The sequence below is a fragment of the Erythranthe guttata genome, chromosome 12 (genome assembly GCF_056151865.1).
Source record: "Erythranthe guttata isolate IM_541 chromosome 12, IM_541, whole genome shotgun sequence".
Classification (NCBI taxonomy): Eukaryota; Viridiplantae; Streptophyta; class Magnoliopsida; order Lamiales; family Phrymaceae; genus Erythranthe; species Erythranthe guttata.
This window is the reverse complement of record NC_142544.1, coordinates 9044694-9068842: the sequence shown is the minus strand read 5'-3', so window position 1 is coordinate 9068842 and position 24149 is coordinate 9044694. Positions and strand designations below refer to the sequence as shown.

The window sequence follows — 24149 nt, the reverse complement described above, 5'->3', positions numbered from 1 at the left end:
TGATTATTTATACATTATTTATTTTGTAATCCATTTTAAATAACTATACAAACCGATTTTTATGGTAAAATTTCATCAAAATCAATATTAATCAAGATTTTACCTTTGCAAACAGAAAAAAAAAAGGTTTTATCATGTGCATGTGTGTATACCACAAATAAGATTTAGAATTGAACAATCCAAATCTCCACAAATCTGCAATACTTTGACTGAATTGTACCAAAAATATTATTACGTATAAATTAAATACTTTATGACAAAGTCTTAGTTTGATTTCTTCAAGCCATATCTTCATAATTTTTGGTTACATTGATTCTATTTTTTTGCCTCTACATGATATATAATAACATGTTTGTGATGTAAATCCTCGACTACATCACTTGTTTCAAAACTCCATTATCTTGTATTTCTTCATTTCATCATGCATGGTCACATTAATTTAATGATTCTTATCCGACTTGGATTCCGATGATCTTGAAATGTTGTTAACGGTTGCGGAAGAGGAGGAATTGGAGAGAGAAAGACAACATAGGCACTACCGCGGGTCAGTTCCGGGTTGAAGCGTAGTCAATCGTAACAGAGCCGAAGGTCACAAAGACTATATTGTGATTATTTTTCTGATAATCCTACATATCATGCAGGTTATTTTAGGACACGATTTCGTATGTGCCGACCCCTTTTCTCTCGGATTCTTTCTAGCGTTGAGGCCTACGATCCCTATTTTGTTCAAAGAAATGATGCTACAGGCGTTCCTGGTTTATCATCTCTTCATAAAGTAATTGTTGCATATAGAATACTCGCATATGGAGTTATTGCCAATCTTTTGGATGACCACATACGCATAGGTGAGAGTACTTCTATTGAAAGTTTACGACATTTTGTGAAAGCGATTGATGCCATTTTCAGCGAAAAATACTTAAGAGCACCAAATCAGGTAGGGGTGAGAAAAAAAAATCGAGGAACCGAGGAACCGAACCGAAAACCGACAAAACTGGACCGAATTGCACCGAACCGAAGCATAAACCGCATACTCGGTTTTCAATTTTATGTGAACCAAAAATTTCGGTTCATATTCGGTTTTCCAAGTTGGAAACCGAACCGACATCAATACAATGTCGTTTCATTAAATATATATATTTTTTTTACTTGAACGAATTTCATTGATTTTTGGGCCTGTTTTGGGCCTACATTTGGGCTTGTGGGCCTACATTTGGGCTTGTTTTTTATTGATTTTTTTATTTCTGAATTTTGAGTTGATTTATTGACGTTTTTGGGGTGATTTTCGGGCCCTAATGAGCCCAAAACCGAAGCGAAAACCGAATCATTATTGAAACCGAACCGAGAATTTTATGAATCGAGAAGGAACCGAAACCGAACCGAAACCGAACCGGAACCGACCGGAACCGAACCGCAAGGAACCGATCGGTTTGGTTTTTTGTTTTTTAGGAACCGAACACTTCGGTTCTGGTTCCGGTTTGTGCCTAAAACCGAACCGAACCGTTTTCACCCCTAAAATCAGGGCAATTTATCTCGATTATTGCAAGTCAATGAGCAACGTGGATTTCCAGGGATGCTTGGGAGCATCGATTGCATGCACTGGAAATGGAAAAATTGTCGATCAACATGGCAAGGTATGTATGCCGGTCATTGTCGCACACCAACTATTATATTAGAGGCCGTTGCTTCGCATGATCTTTGGTTATGACATGCTTTTTTTGGAGTGCCGGGATCGCTCATTGATATTAATGTTCTAGAAAGATCTCCCGTCTTTTTAGAATTAGCCAATGGCCATAGTCCCCCTGTTAATTTTACAATAAATGGGAATGGTTATTCGATGGGTTATTATCTAGCCGATGGCATTTATCCTTCGTGGGCTACTTTTGTAAAAAAAATAGCAGCTACAATAGGCTTAAAAGCCAAATATTTCGCACAGTCCCAGGAATCTGCTAGAAAGGACGTAGAACGAGCTTTCGGGGTACTACAAGCACGTTTTAATATTGTGCGTGGACCAGCAAGGTTCTGGGATAGGAGACATTATCTTATATAATGAAAGCATGTATTGTAATGCATAACATGGTTATCGAAGATGAAAATGGCCCGGGTAGTATTGATTTTAATGACTTAACTCCAAATGTACAACATTCACGTGAGGGCGCAAATGATTTTATGGAATTTATTCAGACTCATCATCAAATACGAGATCGTAGTATTCATTCTCAACTCCAGCACAACCTTGTTGAGCATTTATGGAATTTACACGATCAAGATCATTCTAAATTTACATTATATACAATGATCAAGCTTTTTTTACTTTATTTTACATTGCATTTCATAAATTAGTACTTGGCATTTTCTTTCTATTATTTAAATAAAGCCGATGGTATGCTATTTGCATTTTGCATATGTAAGAATAAATGTGTGCAAATGATTTTTTTAAATGAAATTTCATTTCTTTTGTCATAGCAATATGCTGAAACCATGTAATGAAAGACAAACACAAAATTTCATAAATAAATGAAAAAAATAATCCTAAGTAGTCTCTTATTAAAAATGGCACAGTAGCATTATTTTGTAAGAAATAGCACAATAGCATTATTATTAGAAGTAAACTAATTATATTATACCATTCTTTCTCAATATGTTATTTTTCTTCAAATTCTATTAAGCTGCTTCAGTTTCCCCCATTCCAGTAGTGTCTTTCAACATAGTTTCGTTATCGACTCGCTCTTCTTCTATGTGTTTTACATTTTCATTCGATGTTATAAGCCTCTCGCGTTGAATCATTTTTTCGCGCTCTAAAGCCATCTTCTCTTCCCAACGCTCATTTATAACTAACATTGTAGACGATTTTGTTGGGAATCGGACACATGTACGCAGCGGAAAACAAAAATTTTATGCGATTTAAAAAACTTTAAAACACATAAACACATGCCCGATAATTGAAATCAATTAATTGCGTACCTTTGCGCTTCCAGCGAAATTAAAAACGACATACATGCTTAATTACTTAATCGCAATTAAATCAACTAGCATGCTCGCGTTTAAATCAAATAACATGCTCGCAATAAATAAAACGATTTTATGTAATCACATAAAATCATACAATAACGAACATACATATCCAATTTAAACTTAATCGAATCTATCGACAATTGATTCGAAGGTTTACCTCTTGAAGCGTGAGGTAGGCACACCAAGCAAAGCGGGATTGCTACGGAAACCAATCCGTACAATCCGGGGGGAAGGAGCAGCGGCGGACCAGCAGCAGCGGCAATACGAGCCACGGCGGCGAGTGTGACTCACGCGCGGTCTTCAGGCGGTGCGTGGGGATGCGTGCGGCTTCGGCTCGTGTGCTACTCCTAGATTCTTCGATCTTCGATCTTCCTCCTCTCGGATTTCACCTCGTATACTTCGATCTACTAAACACGTGGCACTAGACGCGTAATAGTTAAAAAACGGAAGAAAAAGAAAGAAGAAAAGGAATACCGAAAGTGATCGGCCAACGGATGGCCGATTCCGGCAACTTCCGGCGACGACGGTGCGGTGGCCGCGGGGAGGTGGCCGAGAGAGAGAGAGAGAGAGAGAGAGAGAGAGAGAGAGAGAGAGAGAGAGAGAGAGAGAGAGAGAGGCTAGGGTTAGGGTTTTTGTGTTGTCTTGTGTGCAAGACCTATAAATCAAGTATTTATAGTGTCTTGCATAAAACCCTAGCGGGCTTAAGTTGGACCGGGCCCAACAGCTTAAGTTTGTTAGTTCTTTTACTTGCTCGTCTCTCTCATTCCAATGATCGGAAAATTGTAACGATTACATTTTCGGAATCATTATAATGTCCTCGTCATTACGAGTGCCAACTCTCGATTTCCAACTTTCCAAAAGTGGAAACCCTAATTCAGTGCACTTTCTAAATTTGGAAACTTCCCGATTTAGAAAGTTCACTAATACGTTTGCCTATTCTTTCCCTTTTCTTATTCTCATTCATAGTTCGAAATGACGAATGTTGGACCCAATCATATTGACTTCCAATCATGCAAAGATAAACCATTTTATCTCTGACCGTTTATTCAAAGATCTCATGTGCACGAGCAGTGTGACCCTCGATGGTTCAGGTGTAAGCTAGCCGTGGGCCCACAACCCTTTGTGGTCAAAACTCGTCCCTTAGAGTTACGATTAAGATGAAACTCGTTTCACCTTAATCACCCAATGAATCAAGATTGGCGTCTAGCAACTACGCGTCATGATTCCCTAGATACAAATGAAGTGCCTGCAAGAACCTTCAGATATAGTTAACATACAGTACGGTCCCTTCGATACATATGTCCCGATTGAACTAGAGGCATTGGTTCGTCGAGACCTCTTTATTTTTTTAATGACGGTGCGATCGTTCTAAGTGTTGTAATCGTTACGTGCATGACTTAGAGAATCGAATTCTCTAACCATCACTTAGTCAGCTCTGGCCAGAGACTTAGAATGATTACAAACTTTCAGAACACACAAGACATCCAAGACTATTCTGGCGATCGAATCCCCGACTACAATGCACAAACCTCCCACTAGATTTCGGACTGCACGAACACTGGCCCTTGGGATGGTCCTCGGTGGAACTCAGGGACAAGTCATGATACAGCTGGTCCTCTAGTGAAGTCACGGTGATGTCTGGGTCATAAGGACTAATGGTGTACAACTAAACCATAGATATCTCTACTCGATTATTGGGAACCACTTAGAGATTTCTAGGGTGAGGGAGTTCAGTGAACTCGTCAACTTACGAGCACCCACTTATGCATGCCGATATCACAATACCGTTTACTGATGAGGTGCAATATACATACACTAAGTGCTACTCTCTTAATGGGAAAGGCCGATATCCTCATTGGTGGCGTAACCCTTCGACTAGGAACACGTTTAACAGTTATAATACTTAAGTAAATATCTCACGATCCGAACGATCAATTACTAGTACTTCTAATAACTGTAAGGACCACATCTATGCTTGTGACAAAGGGACAAAGATATAGCATGCCAAGTTGTTTTATCATTAATACGAATAAAGGTTCGTTTATTACCATAATAAATACGAAAGACCACAGCCTCATGTTGGCTTGTTGGTCACCTACTCTAACAATCTCCCACTTGACCTAAAGCCAACTACCCATGAATCGCAATCCCATCGACTCTCGATGTTTCTCGTGGACCGATCTCGGTATAGGCTTCGTGAAGGGGTCTGCAACGTTCTCTTCCGAGGTGACTCGTTCTACTTTAACTTCACCTCTATCAATGATCTCTCGTATCACCTGATACTTCCTCAGAATATGCTTCAACTTCTGATGGGATCGCGGCTCTTTAGCTTGCGCCACGGCTCCGGTGTTATCACAGTACAACGGTAGCGAATCACTAGCATTAGGAACGAAACCCAACTCTTGGATGAACTTCCTTATCCAAGTCCCTTCTTTTGCAGCTTCGGAAGCTGCAATGTATTCCGCTTCGGTAGTGAATCGGCCGTCGTGCTTTGCTTGGAACTCTTCCAACACACGGCACCACCATTAAGCGTGAATATAAATCCAGAGTTCGACTTTGAGTCGTCCACATCCGATTGAAAACTAGAGTCGGTAAAACCCTCTAATTTCAACTCGGCACCCCCATAAACCAAAAATATATCCTTAGTTCTTCGTAAGTACTTGAGGATATCTTTCACGGCCTTCTAGTGAGTCGGGCCGGGGTTAGACTGATATCTTCTTGTGACACTCACATCATACGCAGTATCGGGTCTCGTATATAGCATGCCATACATAATGCTTCCTATGGCAGAAGCATAAGGCGTCCTTTTCATCTCTTCGATTTCGCTAGGTGTTTGCGGACACATAGATTTCGAGAGACGAACCCCATGGGACATTGGCAACAATCCTTTCTTGGATTCTTCCATGCTAAACCGTTTCATAACGGTGTCTATGTACTGGCTTTGGGATAAGCCAAGCATCTTTCTTGCTCTATCTCTATAGATGCGTATTCCTAATACATAAGATGCTTCTCCCAAATCCTTTATTGAGAAACGTGTGGACAACCATGCTTTCGTTTGTTGCAACATCCCTACGTCATTCCCAATGAGTAGAATGTCATCAACGTAAAGCACTAAAAATATCACTGCCCTCCCACTAACCTTCTTGTATACACAAGGTTCCTCCGGATTCTTCTCAAAATCAAACTCTTTGATAGTTGAGTCGAACCTAATGTTCCAACTTCGTGTTGCTTGTTTCAATCCATAAATGGATCGCTGGAGCTTGCAAACCTTTTGCTCACTTCCAGAAGATATGAAGCCTTCCAGCTGCGCCATGTAAATTTCTTCCTCAATATCTCCATTAAGGAAGGCGGTCTTCACATCCATTTGACATATCTCGTAGTCGTACCACGCAGCTATGGCCAACAAAATCCTAATGGACTTCAGCATCGCGACTGGCGAAAAGGTTTCCTCATACTCAACACCTTGCCTTTGAGTGTATCTTTTCGCTACCAATCTAGCTTTATAGGTCGATACCTTTCCATCCACTCCAATTTTCTTCTTATAGATCCACTTGCAGCCTATGGGAACAATTCCCTTAGGAGGATCTACCAAGGTCCACACCTTGTTGGAGTACATGGAGTCCATTTCGCATTTGATGGCAGTTAGCCAATGTCCCATGTCCGCATCCGATACGGCCTCATTGTATGTTCTTGGATCTTGTCCAAGATCAACATGATCTTCATCATTCTTGAAGAGGAATAACCTATCCGGCATTTTCCGAACTCTTTCGGATCTATGTACCGTAGGTTCAGGAGGTATATTAGTGGATTGTTGTATTGGTTCGATTACTTGTTCTTGCGCTTGAACTTCACTTTGTGGTTCTTGAACTACTTCAAGTTCTATCATGCTGCCTTTTCTATCGGATAGAAACTCCTTTTCCAAAAAGGTGGCATTTCTTGAAACAAACGTCTTTGCTTCCTTGACATTATAGAACTCGTATCCCATTGAGTCTTCGGGATACCCCACAAAATAGCATAAGTCGGATTTACTATCCAACTTGTCTCCCACTAATCGCTTCACATAAGCGGGACAACCCCATATCCTAATATGTTTGTAGTTGGGTTTCGGGGAATGCCAAAGTTCATAAGGTGTGGATTTAACTGCTTTGGTGTTAACTCTATTCAGCAAATACGCGGCAGTATGAAGTGTATGACCCCACAATTATGCCGGTAAGTTCGTGAACCCCATCATTGATTGAACCATATCCAATAAAGTTCGATTCCAACGTTCGGAAACTCCATTGAGTTGAGGAGTTCCAGGTGGAGTACATTGAGATTGTATCCCATTCTCTTTTAGATAGTCAATGAACTCGATGCTCAAGTATTCTCCACCACGATCGGATCGCAGCTTCTTAATACTTCGTCCGAGTTACTTCTCTACTTCGTGTCTAAAATCTTTGAACCTTTCAAATGTTTCAGACTTGAACTTCATCAAGTACACATACCCATACCTAGAATAATCGTCGGTAAAGGTAGCGAAGTAGTTTTATCCACCCTTCGCACTAACACTTAGTGGACCACACACGTCTGTATGGATGAAATCCAAAAGACCCTCGGCTCGTTCCATTTTCCCTTTGTACGGTGACTTGGTCATTTTCCCTTTAAGGCAGGATTCACAAGTTTGTAGTGATTTCACGTCCTCCAAAGAGAACAATCCTTCACTAACAAAATCGTCCATCCTTCTTAAAGAGACATGACTTAATCTAGCGTGCCAAAGTTGTGCGGGGTTTTGATCTATCTCCTTGCGTTTTGCTGATATACCATTAATAGGTATTTCATTTGGATTTAGTTCATACAAGTTGTTTAACAGTCGTCCTTTGCAAATCAAATTCTCATTCTTTTGTATAATGCAAATCGAATTTCCAAAAACAAAAGTAAAACCTTCAATATCTAATACAAGAATAGAAATAAGGTTTCTAATGAGGGACGGAACAAATAAACAAACGTTCAAAACAATAGGAAAACTAGAATCCAATACATTTAAGTAAATCGTGGCAATGGCTTCAGTAGCGACTCTTGCTCCATTCCCCATCCTTAGGTAGGTCTCACCCGCTCTAAGGTTTCGACTTCTTGTCATTAGCTGCAAATCATTGCACAAATGTGAGCCACAGCCCGTATCCAAATACCCAAGAAGAAGAATGGACAGACAAATTTACATCAATGAAATACGTACCCTTTTCAGAACTTTTCTGCTTTAGGTAAGCCTTGCAGTTGCGGCGCCAATGTCCTTTCTTTCCACAATGATGGCAAGGATCATCAACTTGCTTGCTGACCTTTGCCTTCGGGCCCCCACTACCTTCACCCACTTCGAACTTGCTGTTTGGGAAGGGAACTCTTTCATTTCTCTTCTTTTGGGAAGAACTCTTCTTACCAGAAGTAGCAGCAATGAGAACAGACTTCTCTTTCTTAATGGTGGACTCGAAACTGACCAACATGTTCATCAACTCATCCAAGGGAGGATCTAGTTTGTTCATGTTGAAGTTCACTATGAACGATTCATACGAACTAGGAAGAGACAACATGATCAAATCCAACGAGAGCTCGGCCAGGAGGGTGACATCGAGATTCACTAGCTTTTCAAGGAGAGTGATCATTTTGAGACAGTGCTCGTGGACCGAAGTCCCTTCGCGCAGTCTCGCCGTGATCAACTCCTTTGTAGCAGCGTACCTCGATGCCCTAATATTCTCACTATACATGCTATCGAGATGAGCCTTTATATCGAAAGCATGCATGTGAGACTCATATTTCCTCGCAAGTGCGGGCTCCATGGCGGCTATCATATAGCACCTAGCATGTGTGTCATCTTTCTTCCATGCTTCATAAGTTTTCTTTTCAGCATCACTCGATGTGGCAGGTATAGTGGCGGGAAGTCTCTCGTTCAGAAAATAGAGACGTCCCTCAACGGTTAGCACAAGCTTAAGACTACGGAACCAATCTAGGTAATTAGGGCCATTGAGTTTATTGTCGAGGATTGACATTATGGGATTCTTAGACATGATTATCTGAGAGGTATAGAGAAGAGGATTATTAGAGATTTGCGTTAAGTGATTGTTATAATTAAATGTTTGGCCTTATGTTATTTAATTGTTCTCTCACTAATTTTATCGAGTTCCACTTCCCTCTAGTAGACAAACGAGAAAACTGATTTTTCTTAATGGGCTTTAGGTCCAATAGACAAATATAACCTGTAGTTAATCTAGCCCGATTATATTTTCCCAATAGTAGATCAAATCAATCATATCCACAATATGACCCTAAATTAATTTTCCTCACACTTGATAATGACCTAAGTTAATCTCGCGAGTATCAAAATCGTCATGTGTCAAGTCTAACCTACCAATCAAAGATGCTCATAGAACTTGATTATGCCAAACTAATGCAGTCCATAGTTAATCTAGCCGACCACGTTAATCGAGCATAACCCTTTTCTATGGCTACCTTCATCGCTATGTCAATTGAATTACAGCTTACTTTACCATAGCAGTCCCCGCTAACACGGCTTACTGCACTGCAGTAAAGGGCTACACATAATTCAACCGTTGGCAGAAGGAAAGAAAAATTCAACATATTGGTATTTTCTTTATAGCTTGAAATAATTCTTAATTAGATTAAGAATGAGGGATTAAAAGTTTTATCTCATCAGAAGGTTCGGATTGGTCTATGTGATTCCTACATCTATGTTCTCTAAAGGTATATGGAAACGCATATTGTCCAAAGAGGAACATACGACCTAACTACATAATTAATTACATTAATTAATTATCGAGTTTTTCAAAATAATTATAGAACCTCAACTCGCATAAATCATTCAAATAATGTTGAGGTACTATTAATTAAGTTGAACTATAATCAATATTATATTTGTGTTCTATTAATTGAAATCAATTTAACAATTTAAATTAATTAATTAATCTAACACCTATTTACTAAAATAGATGATTGTCGACTCGATTATCTAATTGGAATTAATTGAAAATAATTTTCCGAAAATTAAAATCAATTTGTTTAAGTTTAATTTTAGAAATCTGATTTTTTTTTTTTATTATTATTTCAGTGAACCGGTTCGGCCCAACCGGTCTGACCGGTTCGGACCGAAGCGGTCCAGTTCTGCCCGGTCCAGTTGACCCAAATCAGTGGGCCGGTTCAGTCGGACCGAGAACCGGTCTGACTGACCCGAATCCACGTGGATTCGGTCAATTGGATCGTGCATAACCATCGAACCGGCCGGTCCGACCGGTTCGATCCGAACAATTAAAAAAAACCGACATTTTAAAAATAACTTCAGATCCGATTTTCCAATTTTAAACAATTTTAAAGCTGGAACAATTCTGAACACTATTTCAAAAATATTTTAAACTTACGAAAACTCCCAATTACATAATACAACAATCGCTACGTGTACGCGGCGGAAAACAAAAATTTTATGCGATTTAAACAAATTTAAAACACATAAACACATGCCCGATAATTGAAATCAATTAATTGCGTACCTTTGCGCTTCCAGCGAAATTAAAAACGACATACATGCTTAATTACTTAATCGAAATTAAATCAACTAGCATGCTCGCGTTTAAATCAAATAACATGCTCGCAATAAATAAAACGATTTCATGTAATCACATAAAATCATACAATAACGAACATACATATCCAATTTAAACTTAATTGAATCTATCGACAATTGATTCGAAGGTTTACCTCTTGAAGTGTGAGGTAGGCGCACCAAGCAAAGCGGGATTGCTACGAAAACCAATCCGTACAATCCGGGGGAGGCAGCAGCGGCGGAACAGCTGCAACGGCAATACGAGCCACGGCGGCGCGTGTGACTCACGCGCGGTCTTCGGGCGGCGCGTGGGGATGCGTGCGGCTTCGGTTCGTGTGCTACTCCTCGATTCTTCGATCTTCGATCTTCCTCCTCTCGGATTTCACCTTGTATACATCGATCTACTAAACACGTGGCACTAGACATGTAATAGTTAGAAAAACGGAAGAAAATGAAAGAAGGAAAGGAATACCGAAAGGGATCGGGCAACGGATGGCCGATTCCGGCAATTTCCGGCGACGACGGCGCGGTGGCCGCGGGGAGGTGGCCGAGCGAGAGATAGAGAGAGCGGCTAGGGTTAGGGTTTTTGGGTTGTCTTGTGTGCATGACCTATAAATCAAATATTTATAGTGTCTTGCATAAAACCCTAGCGGGCTTAAGTTGGACCGGGCCCAACAGCTTAAGTTCGTTAGTTATTTTACTTGCTCGTCTCTCTCATTTCAATGATTGGAAAATTGTAACGATTACATTTTCGGAATCATTATAATGTCCTCGCCATTACGAGTGCCAACTCTCGATTTCCATCTTTCCAAAAGTGGAAACCCTAATTCAGTGCACTTTCTAAATTTGGAAACTTCCCGATTTAGAAAGTTCACTAATACGTTTGCCTATTCTTTTCCTTTTCTTATTCTCATTCATAGTTCCAAATTACGAATGTTGGACCCAATCATATTGACTTCCAATCATGCAAAGATAAACCATTTTATCTCTGACCGTTTATTCAAAGATCTCATGTGCACGAGCAGTGTGACCCTCGATGGTTCAGGTGTAAGCTAGCCGTGGGCCCACAACCCTTTGTGGTAAAAACTCGTCCCTTAGAGTTACGATTAAGATGAAGCTCGTTTCACCTTAATCACCCAACGAATCAAGATTGGCGTCTAGCAACTACGCGTCATGATTCCCTAGATACAAATGAAGTGCCTGCAAGAACCTTCAAATATAGTTAACGTACAGTTGATACGCGTAAAACCTACGTATGAAAAACCGCAAGTGTACAGTATCGCGTTTTGTAGAATAGTGAATTCCAGATATCGATCCACAGGGAATTAAGTTCCTAAATCTACCAAGTACCGTAATTATACTATCCTAAACTCTATCTAGACGAAGGAAATAATGGGGGATGAAATGAAGCAAAAAGGAAACAAAAATAAAAACAATAGAATCCGGAAATGCAACTTACACTCGATCCTATATGAAATGCATGTGACAAACATAACACAATTACGGAAATCGAAATACATAAATAAAACTAAATTATATGATATGCATGCAAAAGACCAAATCAAAATTAGCTAAACTCCCCCCAAACTTAAATCATGCATTGCCCTCAATGCGAAAAATAAAAGAAAGGAGAAAGAAATACGCCCTGAACAGTCGTGCCGCAGATTGATCAGTGTTCTACGGTTGCGAAAGTGTTCTTTGGTTGCACGGGGTGCCGTCAATTTTGGCACCGAGGGCGAATTGCCGGAATTGCCTAGACTTCCCGACTTCTTACTCTTCTTTTCTTGGGAACGAGATACCGGCAAAAATCAAGAAAATGGGTGAAATCTGGCTTTAAACCAAAAAAATGCAAAAATAAAAGAAAACTAACAAAATAAATGAAGAAAAATAAATAATGGGTTGCCTCCCATCCAGCGCCTGTTTTACTGTCGACGGCTCGACACAATTTGGACGGATTATGTCCAATCCAAAGCCTTGTAGATTGCGCATCCATCCGTCAGTCTTGATACATACTTTGCAATCATATCATGGACTAGACTGCAATCTTGTAATGACCATCCCAACCCATGGTACTTTTCGTTTACTTGGGAAATCAGTCGGTAGGAGACTAGGACGGGTTGCTTGCCTACCGATCTCTCAAACTCGTACACAAGATATTCGAGCTTTGGAGTAAGCTCTACCTCGAATTTGATACTCATCTCCTCGGTCACAATCAAATCCGGAGTTACAATGTGGATAGGATTTTGTTCGTCAAGTTCCTCTACCATCATCTTCATCTCACTCTCATCACACGCAAAAGTATCTACAGAACTGGGATGAATAATTCCCTCAAGGTGCTCAACCTCATCGTTCATACGAAAATCTGTAAATACCTCGTTGTCTTCATAAAGGATGGTCGGATGTGGTTTATGAATGTGACATCTCTGAAAATTTTCGAAAATATTTGCCAAAAAGTGGAGTTCTTCTTGTAGATAGCAGAAGTGCTCATTTGTTTGTGCAATTCCATTTTCTGGGTTCAACCTTCGATGTCTTTCAATATCCTCCAACTCATGTTGAATGTAATCAGCTCTGGATTGAATCTTGCAAAGAGAGAGATCATAAATCGAGGCCATCGATGTATACAAATCTGCTATACAAATAAAAAAAAATCAAAAGAAAAAAAAATGTCTAAAGTAAAGTAAGGATAGTTGGTAACGATATTAGTAAATTCAAGATTAACTAATTCCCCGGCAACGGCGCCAAAAACTTGATACGCGTAAAACCTACGTATGAAAAACCGCAAGTGTACAGTATCGCGTTTTGTAGAATAGTGAATTCCAGATATCGATCCACAGGGAATTAAGTTCCTAAATCTACCAAGTACCGTAATTATACTATCCTAAACTCTATCTAGACGAAGGAAATAATGGGGGATGAAATGAAGCAAAAAGGAAACAAAAATAAAAACAACGGTCCGCCAGTATAATCGAGGAATTCCGACGTGTGATGGCTTCTAGGGTAAAATCCACCAGTGTACTATCGATAAAGATCTACAAATCCGAATCTAATGTCAATTCTATGTTCGCTAACCCAGACACTAACGTACCCTAACCCCCGTCTCCAGTGTAGTTAGAGTCTACCCACAGATCCGACGTCTCCGTTCAGAACCTGATATTAAGAGAGCATTTAGGTCAAGTCCTTAAGGGCTACCCGAGGTGCATCACGTCTCCGTTTCCACAACCCGAGCTATGTTTTCCTAAAATCAAACGAGAAATCCTCTCTCGAGTTCATTCCCATTTAGAATCAATTCAATTGTTGGCCAAACAATCGAAAGCATTTAATACAGGAAAACATAAACAGAATCAAAGAACGACAAATAGATCACAGATCTGGAAATCAAAATCAATATATACAAGGTTTCATTTCCCTAAAAGAAAATGCTCAGTTCATTACAAACATAGCATCAAAATGAAGAACACGAGAAATTATAAACTAAACGTAAAGAAAAGCTTATGAAAAACCCGAGTCGAAACCCTCGTCGAAGCTTCCCGCGAAGAACTGGCGAGAACCGAAGAGAAAACCGAAGAAAAAGTCGAGAGAGAGTCGAGATCTTATCGAGATATTATCGAGAGATAATCGAGATATCGAAAAATGAAAAAGAGACCTTCTATTTATAGTGAAAAATCAAAGAAAAATATCTAGACTCGATTTCTGTGCCCAGATCGCGATCTGGGCTTCTTGGATCGCGATCTGGCAACCTCGAAAACTGCGCACCGCCTTCCAGATCGCGATCCAGGAAGTCCGGATCGCGATCTGCCCCAATTTTTCGCTGCTACTGGAATTTGCCACCAGATCGCGATCCGGTGATTCTGGATCGCGATCTGGCCTCTGCATTAACTTCAAACACTTTTTTCACCCTTTTTCAGCCCGAATTCGACAATTGTGCATTTCACAAAACTTGTAGCCCTTGAAGTTAGCTTTCTAAATCCACTTGAATCAGCCCAATCGGAGGTCGTATGCAAAAGTTATGCTTGAAATACCAAACACTGCCACAATCCGCGAGAATGCACTTTTGCACGTGTTTGGTTTGGTTCTCGGCTTCGCTTCCAAAATCGTTTCGAATCGGCAAAAATAGCTTCTCTTTACCTAAAATATAAATAAAACAAAAACAACATAATATATACAAATAAAGCCGAAAACTCGGACGAACGAAGACCAAAACTCGAAGATTCGATAAGTAAAAGTTGTGCAAAACGAACACTTATCACACCCTCAAACTTAGATCTTTACTCGTCCCGAGTAAATCAAAACAAAACAACAACAACCCAAAAACAAAAACGACGAAAGCAAAAAAAACTAAACCTAGGCCACTAACGTAGGGAAACACGATTGCATTTAGCGTATGCAACAAGCCGTTGAACCCCTGGGTACCCCCAAAGGACGAGTTGTGTCTCGTGAGGGTTTTCAGACAACACACCCACAAAGTTGCCGGATTGGTCAAAGCATTGCAATTAATTCCAAAGATGAAACGAGCTAGATAACCTAAAATCTTAGAATGACATACGGCTTAAGGTATTCGACTTTCCTACCGACGCAATTAGTTGTTTCTACACCAAAATGAAAGATAGACTCAAGAATCCGTAATTAAACAATAAACACAATCATCGAGGGTTTTGAGTAGAAATGTGGGTGAAAAGTAAGTTTTGATTCTGAAATTCAAAAACTCGAGTTGGGCATAAGTAGGTCTATTTATTCAATAGAAGAAATGACAACAACAATATTTTTGGTGATTTTCATCACAATTTTTTTTTCTTTCTTTTTTTTTTGAAACGGGCATAATCGTGACTCGTGCAAGGCCCGACACCACTGTGTTATCTCCCTGACCCATTTATCGAACTTTAGTCCAAGAAACCCCCAAGCTCGACAGCTCGGGAGACTTAGGCGACGAGGTGCACCCAACGGGTTAAGCTCGAGTCAGAAAGGCGGGGAAATCAGAGCGTGAATCACAACAATACCACAAATTATTATTTTTCTCTCTTTTTTTTTTTTTTTTTTTTAACATCGAACATAAAATAAAAACGTAAAGACCATTGATAGAACTTTTAGCCAACAACTGGAAATCGTGAACACATAATTCAATTTTAACTCGCCCCCCAAACCTTAGACTATTATACCCCTCAGAAAAGTGCGCTCAAGCTTAATCGGAAAGGATTCGAAAGGCTATCCACACAAGTTGCAAAAACGCAGTCGGAAGGTATATCTATAATTAGCCGGTTATCCATAATTTCAATTTTAAAATCAACTAGCCCATCTACTAATTCATTAATTGCTTTGCTTCAATAGAATCCGGAAATGCAACTTACACTCGATCCTATATGAAATGCATGTGACAAACATAACACAATTACGGAAATCGAAATACATAAATAAAACTAAATTATATGATATGCATGCAAAAGACCAAATCAAAATTAGCTAAACTCCCCCCAAACTTAAATCATGCATTGCCCTCAATGCGAAAAATAAAAGAAAGGAGAAAGAAATACGCCCTGAACAGTCGTGCCGCAGATTGATCAGTGTTCTACGGTTGCGAAAGTGTTCTTTGGTTGCACGGGGTGCCGTCAATTTTGGCACCGAGGGCGAATTGCCGGAATTGCCTAGACTTCCCGACTTCTTACTCTTCTTTTCTTGGGAACGAGATACCGGCAAAAATCAAGAAAATGGGTGAAATCTGGCTTTAAACCAAAAAAATGCAAAAATAAAAGAAAACTAACAAAATAAATGAAGAAAAATAAATAATGGGTTGCCTCCCATCCAGCGCCTGTTTTACTGTCGACGGCTCGACACAATTTGGACGGATTATGTCCAATCCAAAGCCTTGTAGATTGCGCATCCATCCGTCAGTCTTGATACATACTTTGCAATCATATCATGGACTAGACTGCAATCTTGTAATGACCATCCCAACCCATGGTACTTTTCGTTTACTTGGGAAATCAGTCGGTAGGAGACTAGGACGGGTTGCTTGCCTACCGATCTCTCAAACTCGTACACAAGATATTCGAGCTTTGGAGTAAGCTCTACCTCGAATTTGATACTCATCTCCTCGGTCACAATCAAATCCGGAGTTACAATGTGGATAGGATTTTGTTCGTCAAGTTCCTCTACCATCATCTTCATCTCACTCTCATCACACGCAAAAGTATCTACAGAACTGGGATGAATAATTCCCTCAAGGTGCTCAACCTCATCGTTCATACGAAAATCTGTAAATACCTCGTTGTCTTCATAAAGGATGGTCGGATGTGGTTTATGAATGTGACATCTCTGAAAATTTTCGAAAATATTTGCCAAAAAGTGGAGTTCTTCTTGTAGATAGCAGAAGTGCTCATTTGTTTGTGCAATTCCATTTTCTGGGTTCAACCTTCGATGTCTTTCAATATCCTCCAACTCATGTTGAATGTAATCAGCTCTGGATTGAATCTTGCAAAGAGAGAGATCATAAATCGAGGCCATCGATGTATACAAATCTGCTATACAAATAAAAAAAAATCAAAAGAAAAAAAAATGTCTAAAGTAAAGTAAGGATAGTTGGTAACGATATTAGTAAATTCAAGATTAACTAATTCCCCGGCAACGGCGCCAAAAACTTGATACGCGTAAAACCTACGTATGAAAAACCGCAAGTGTACAGTATCGCGTTTTGTAGAATAGTGAATTCCAGATATCGATCCACAGGGAATTAAGTTCCTAAATCTACCAAGTACCGTAATTATACTATCCTAAACTCTATCTAGACGAAGGAAATAATGGGGGATGAAATGAAGCAAAAAGGAAACAAAAATAAAAACAACGGTCCGCCAGTATAATCGAGGAATTCCGACGTGTGATGGCTTCTAGGGTAAAATCCACCAGTGTACTATCGATAAAGATCTACAAATCCGAATCTAATGTCAATTCTATGTTCGCTAACCCAGACACTAACGTACCCTAACCCCCGTCTCCAGTGTAGTTAGAGTCTACCCACAGATCCGACGTCTCCGTTCAGAACCTGATATTAAGAGAGCATTTAGGTCAAGTCCTTAAGGGCTACCCGAGGTGCATCACGTCTCCGTTTCCACAACCCGAGCTATGTTTTCCTAAAATCAAACGAGAAATCCTCTCTCGAGTTCATTCCCATTTAGAATCAATTCAATTGTTGGCCAAACAATCGAAAGCATTTAATACAGGAAAACATAAACAGAATCAAAGAACGACAAATAGATCACAGATCTGGAAATCAAAATCAATATATACAAGGTTTCATTTCCCTAAAAGAAAATGCTCAGTTCATTACAAACATAGCATCAAAATGAAGAACACGAGAAATTATAAACTAAACGTAAAGAAAAGCTTATGAAAAACCCGAGTCGAAACCCTCGTCGAAGCTTCCCGCGAAGAACTGGCGAGAACCGAAGAGAAAACCGAAGAAAAAGTCGAGAGAGAGTCGAGATCTTATCGAGATATTATCGAGAGATAATCGAGATATCGAAAAATGAAAAAGAGACCTTCTATTTATAGTGAAAAATCAAAGAAAAATATCTAGACTCGATTTCTGTGCCCAGATCGCGATCTGGGCTTCTTGGATCGCGATCTGGCAACCTCGAAAACTGCGCACCGCCTTCCAGATCGCGATCCAGGAAGTCCGGATCGCGATCTGCCCCAATTTTTCGCTGCTACTGGAATTTGCCACCAGATCGCGATCCGGTGATTCTGGATCGCGATCTGGCCTCTGCATTAACTTCAAACACTTTTTTCACCCTTTTTCAGCCCGAATTCGACAATTGTGCATTTCACAAAACTTGTAGCCCTTGAAGTTAGCTTTCTAAATCCACTTGAATCAGCCCAATCGGAGGTCGTATGCAAAAGTTATGCTTGAAATACCAAACACTGCCACAATCCGCGAGAATGCACTTTTGCACGTGTTTGGTTTGGTTCTCGGCTTCGCTTCCAAAATCGTTTCGAATCGGCAAAAATAGCTTCTCTTTACCTAAAATATAAATAAAACAAAAACAACATAATATATACAAATAAAGCCGAAAACTCGGACGAACGAAGACCAAAACTCGAAGATTCGATAAGTAAAAGTTGTGCAAAACGAACACTTATCAACAGTACGGTCCCTTCGATACATATGTCCCGATTGAACTAGAGGCATTGGTTCGTCGAGACCTCTTTATTTTTTTAATGACGGTGCGATCGTTCTAAGTGTTGTAATCGTTACGTGCATGACTTAGAGAATCGAATTCTCTATCCATCACTTAGTCAACTCTGGCCAGAGACTTAGAATGATTACAAACTTTCAGAACACACAGGACATCCAAGACTATTCTGGCGATCGAATCCCCGACTACAATGCACAAACCTCCCACTAGATTTCGGACTGCACGAACACTGGCCCTTGGGATGGTCCTCGGTGGAATTCAGGGACAGGTCACGATACAGCTGGTCCTCTAGTGAAGTCACGGTGATGTCTAGGTCATAAGGACTAATGGTGTACAACTATACCATAGATATCTCTACTCGATTATTGAACCACTTAGAGATTTCTAGGGTGAGGGAGTTCAGTGAACTCGTCAACTTACGAGCACCCACTTATGCATGCCGATATCACAATACCGTTTACTGATGAGGTGCAGTACACATACACTAAGTGCTAGTCTCTTAATGGGAAAGGCCGATATCCTCATTGGTGGCCTAACCCTTCGACTAGGAACACGTTTAACAGTTATAATACTTAAGTAAATATCTCACGATCCGAACGATCAATTACTAGTACTTCTAATAACTGTAAGGACTATATCTATGCTTGTGACAAAGGGACAAAGATATAGAATGCCAAGTTGTTTTATCATTAATACGAATAAAGGTTTGTTTATTACCATAATAAATACGAAAGACCACAGCCATATGTTGGCTTGTTGGTCACCTACTCTAACAGATTTTTCACCTTCTGAACTTTTTTCCTTTCTCTTCAATTTTTCTTTCGAAGATTTTTTACCCAAAGGCCGATCCTTATTAACTGAACATCCATTTTGATCTTCTAACGGGATTGAGACACCATCAAAATTGTCAAAACTAGTTGTTCCCTGCTTTTTTCTTTCACAAGTAACAAGCCACTTCCTCTCATGTTTCAAAAGATCTAAACAATGCTCAAACATGAATTGGTATTTATTGGTGGCAGCTTACATTTTTCTCGCTTCTTATAACCAAGAAAAAAAAAATTTAAAAAATAAATAATAATATCAATATGAACAGTTGAAAAGTGGGAAAAATAAATAAATAAAAATGAATGCATTTACCCTTCCATGATCAATTTGACCAGATTGATTCCTATTCTCAATTTGTTTCTGACAGCTAATAAACTTTGCACATTTAGCATTTATATCATGCCAACGTTGTTTTATGATTTGCTCCGTACGCACTCGTTGACCGCAATTCATTACAAATTGATCATAAATCCTCTTCCAAAACTGGGTAGATGTCTGATCACCCACGAATAGCATATTTACTTGTATTTAGCCATGCCAAAACAATACAAACATCCTCTCGTGAGAGAAATTTGTCGAACTTTTTTGTTTATTTGAAACTTCGACTTCTGTTGTGTTCTCGATATCTATAGTAGAGTTGATCGTAGAGCTTTCTTCGTGCACCGGCATATCCCCATTAAGGAGATCAGTGAAACCCCATAGTAATTTAAATCCATCTAAAAAAAAGTAAAAGAGGAAAAACAAGAAAAGATCACCTCATCACGACATCAAGCACATCCCAATGTCCTTGAACAAATTCGCCATTTATTTTATTTAATTAGAATATCAATAAATGATTTTTTTTACTATTTAGTCACTGTAATATGTTATAGTTTCCTACGGTCTAATCTATCTGTATATGTAGTGAATAAATTATCTATATATCTTCATCCAGTTTTCTTGTCATTAATGTGCAAGTAGTGTAAAGAAGTACAACACTCAAACAATCATAAAAAGTTAAAAAAAATATTAAAAAGAATTGCTTGGAGCTTCCGATCATAAAAATTGTTAAAAAAGTTAAGAAAACCTAGAAATTGCTTGGAGTTTCTTTAATGGTGAGTGCTACACCGAGTCGGCCTTCGATGTTCCAACAGTAATAATTGTGTGGAGAATTTTGATGCAGCAAACTTATTTTATATACACATAATTTTTTTTCCCATGAAAATTTGTTGAAGACCTAGAAAAAAAATCTGTTGAGCTATTTTCGAGATTTGTTTTTCCAGTGGAAATTTGTTGAAGACGTAGAGAAAATTTAATTTAATTTTGTTGAGATTTTTACGTAAAGAAAAGAAAACTCAATTATGTTGAGGTTTTTTTTTTTTTTTTTTTCTTTTTTCACGTGCTCCTGTATTTTAGTAGAATATTTTGATAATTATTCATCTAGGATGTATTTTTACTTCCGGATGAATTTGTTATCAAAATAGAACCCTATTTACTCACCCATTGGAGGATAGAGTTTTTAAATTTGGGAGTCAAATGGAGGTTAAGGGATTCGATACCCCATTTGATAACCCCGTTGAAGTTGCTCTAATGATGTATGCCAAGAGTGTTGAAGAATAAATTTAAATTCAAAAAGTTTATCTTTTTATTTATATTTTATATGGATATTTATGTATTATGATCTTATTATTCTTAAATTTTTATTATGCTATTAGGATATATACATGATGGAGATATAACTATGTGTAAATATCTTTTTATATATGTTTTGAGTATTTATAAATAGTATCTAGAAATATATTATATTAAATTTTAAAAATCGTTTTATTTTCAATTTATCACCGATTAATCACCGCCGCACCGATTAATCGTGAATCGGTGCCTAACCGCCTCCAACCTGATTACTGCTTTTTACAACCTTGATATATATATATATATATATATATATATATATTGGTATGTAATGTTTAATGTGTTTAATTTTACTAATTGATTATATTATTATTTTGTTATTTGTTAAGTAATGTTTAATTCTATTTTATTATTTGATTATATTATATTATTTTTAGGGATTACAATATTAAATTTCAGTTGCTTTAATAAAGTAAATCGAAATCGATACAAATTAAATAAAATAATGGAAAATTTGCTAGACACCCCTTATTTTGGACTTATATAGGTAGATATCATAGTTGCTAGATGAATATAGGTATAGGTCCTTTGACTCAAAAAATAATATAAATAAAATAAAATAATTAGTGTATAGACATAATCACCCTCAATTAATAAGAAAACAAATGTCATGTATCTTCTCTCTCCAATCTCACGTTTCTCTCATCCTATATTTAATCTCTCATCTTCTTCTCTCCCTCTGTGTCCCACGCCTTTCTCCCTCTCTCGAGCTTCTCTATTTTTTTTTCTTTTTCTTTACTTTTTTGATAAAGAACTATTATAGAGAAGGAAAACAAAAGGAATCTTTTAGATTATGAGATGATTTCTTGGTGGAAGAATTAAATAGAACAACAAAAATTCAGAAATTCAAAATTATAGCCAAAATTCACATTGTGTCTCCCGTATGTAGAACATTCCTATCGTTTTTGTTGTTAGCAATCGTTTGGAGGTTGGTTTAACTTCGTTTGTTGTTTGAAGAATTGCGTTTGATGTTGAGATTCGATTCTTCTGGTTTACAATTTGCAAGGTATGTCTTAAGTTACATTTTACAAACATTTTGTTTAATGTTATTGTTGTTTGCAAATTGTTCCATAAACAATTTTTTGGTTGATGTTTTTAATGATGCTGATTTTGTTTTTTATTTTTTTTTTTCAGTTTGTTGTTTTCATTTGGCCAAGTCATAGGTAATTTATTGTTTGCACTTCAATAATGTAAATTTTGCTGAATGTTTTTCTTCAGTTAGCTGTTTGTATTTGGTGAAGTTATAGGTAATTTTTTGTTTGTAATTCAGTAATACAAATTATGGATTTTGTTTTTTCAGTTTGCTGTTTGCATTTGGCGAAATCATAGGTATTTTATTGTTTGCAATTCAATAATATAAAATCTAATTTTCAGTTTGCTATTTGCAGTTCGCGGAGTCATAGGCGTCGCAGTTCCCGATTCCCGAATCATAGGCGGTGGTGGGGTTGCGGTGGCGTTTTTGGAGTATGAGTTTGTAAAATAAATTGTATATTTTTGTTATGAATTAATTTATTTGTTTTAGTTAATATTTGGAAGAGAGATGTTTGGGAATTTTTTTTGATAGAGAGATTTTTGTGGATTTGGTTTGATTTAATTAAGGGTATTTTTGCCATAATAAATATTATTAATTTATTAAAACATTAAATTTTGACTTGAATTTACACACATAAATTATGATATAGAGGGACCTATAGCAAATTTCCCCTAAAATAATACATCTTACAACGTAATAGAAATATTAAGATAATATAATATTTTAATTAAATTAATAAGGAATTTTATTTGAAAATTTAATTCAAATATTATATTTAATGTAGGTCCCACTTTAAGAGAGAGAATAAATTAAGTAGGTGGCATATGGGTCCATTGTTTACGGAATGGTTTTTGGTGTGGATACTACAAATGCTCTTAAATTAGGTGAAAAAATGGGATATGGAGATGAGTGGAAGATGCCGCAAAATCGGATGTCATTCAATTGAAGACACGTGGATAAAATTTAATGCCACGGCTCTTGATGGGCCCATTTTACATATCAACCTGGCTAAAGAGAGAATAGGAGGAAACTAGCAGAGAATAGGAGAAAACTAGCAGATTTTATTTTCCTTTTTTTCTTTTTTTTTTTTTCTTTTTTTTCACCTCTTTGTACGTTTTTATGTATTTATTATCTCCAATTCTTTTTATTTTCTTTTTCCCTTTTCTTGAAATAAAAAGTTGAAGTTACGGGCAATTTTTTTTATGAAAAAAATATTAAATTTAGTAATTTTTTTGTTTAAGTAAACAATATAAAAGTGTATTATTTAGAGGGTATTTGGCTAAGCTTATTTTAAACAGCTGATAAGCTCCTACGTCTGATACGATGTTTTAAGAGCTGATAAGTTGTTACGTCTTATTTTTAGGATTAATTTTTAGAGTGTTTGTATAATAATTAGCTTATTTCCTATTTTTACTCATAATAAGATCTTAAATAAAAATGTGAGGTAGAGGTACTTTTTTAAAAAGATCTTATTTGCTCTCCAGCAGCTTTATTTTTAAAAAAATTACCAAACACTTTGGAAGAGCTTATAAGCTCTAAAACATCTTATAAGCTCCTTTTAACATCTTATAAGCTTAGCCAAACACCCTCTTAGATGGTGTTTGGCTAAGATTATAAGATGTTAAAAGGAGCTTATAAGATGTTTTAGAGCTTATAAGCTCTTTCAAAGTATTTGGTAATTTTTTTAAAAAAGATCTTAATTTTTTTTAAATAAGCTGTTGGAGAGCAAATAAGATGTTTTTAAATAAGTACCTCTACTCCACCGTTTTATTTAATATCTTATAATGAGTAAAAATAGGAAATAAGCTTATTATCCAAACACTCTAAAAATTAATCCTAAAAA

The 24149-nt window shown here is 37.8% G+C and overlaps 1 pseudogene; it reads left to right on the top strand.

Moving 5' to 3' along the window:
- Positions 1–300: 300 nt before the first annotated feature.
- LOC148766405 (uncharacterized) lies at positions 301–22756 on the top strand (annotated as a pseudogene).
- Positions 22757–24149: the final 1393 nt, after the last annotated feature.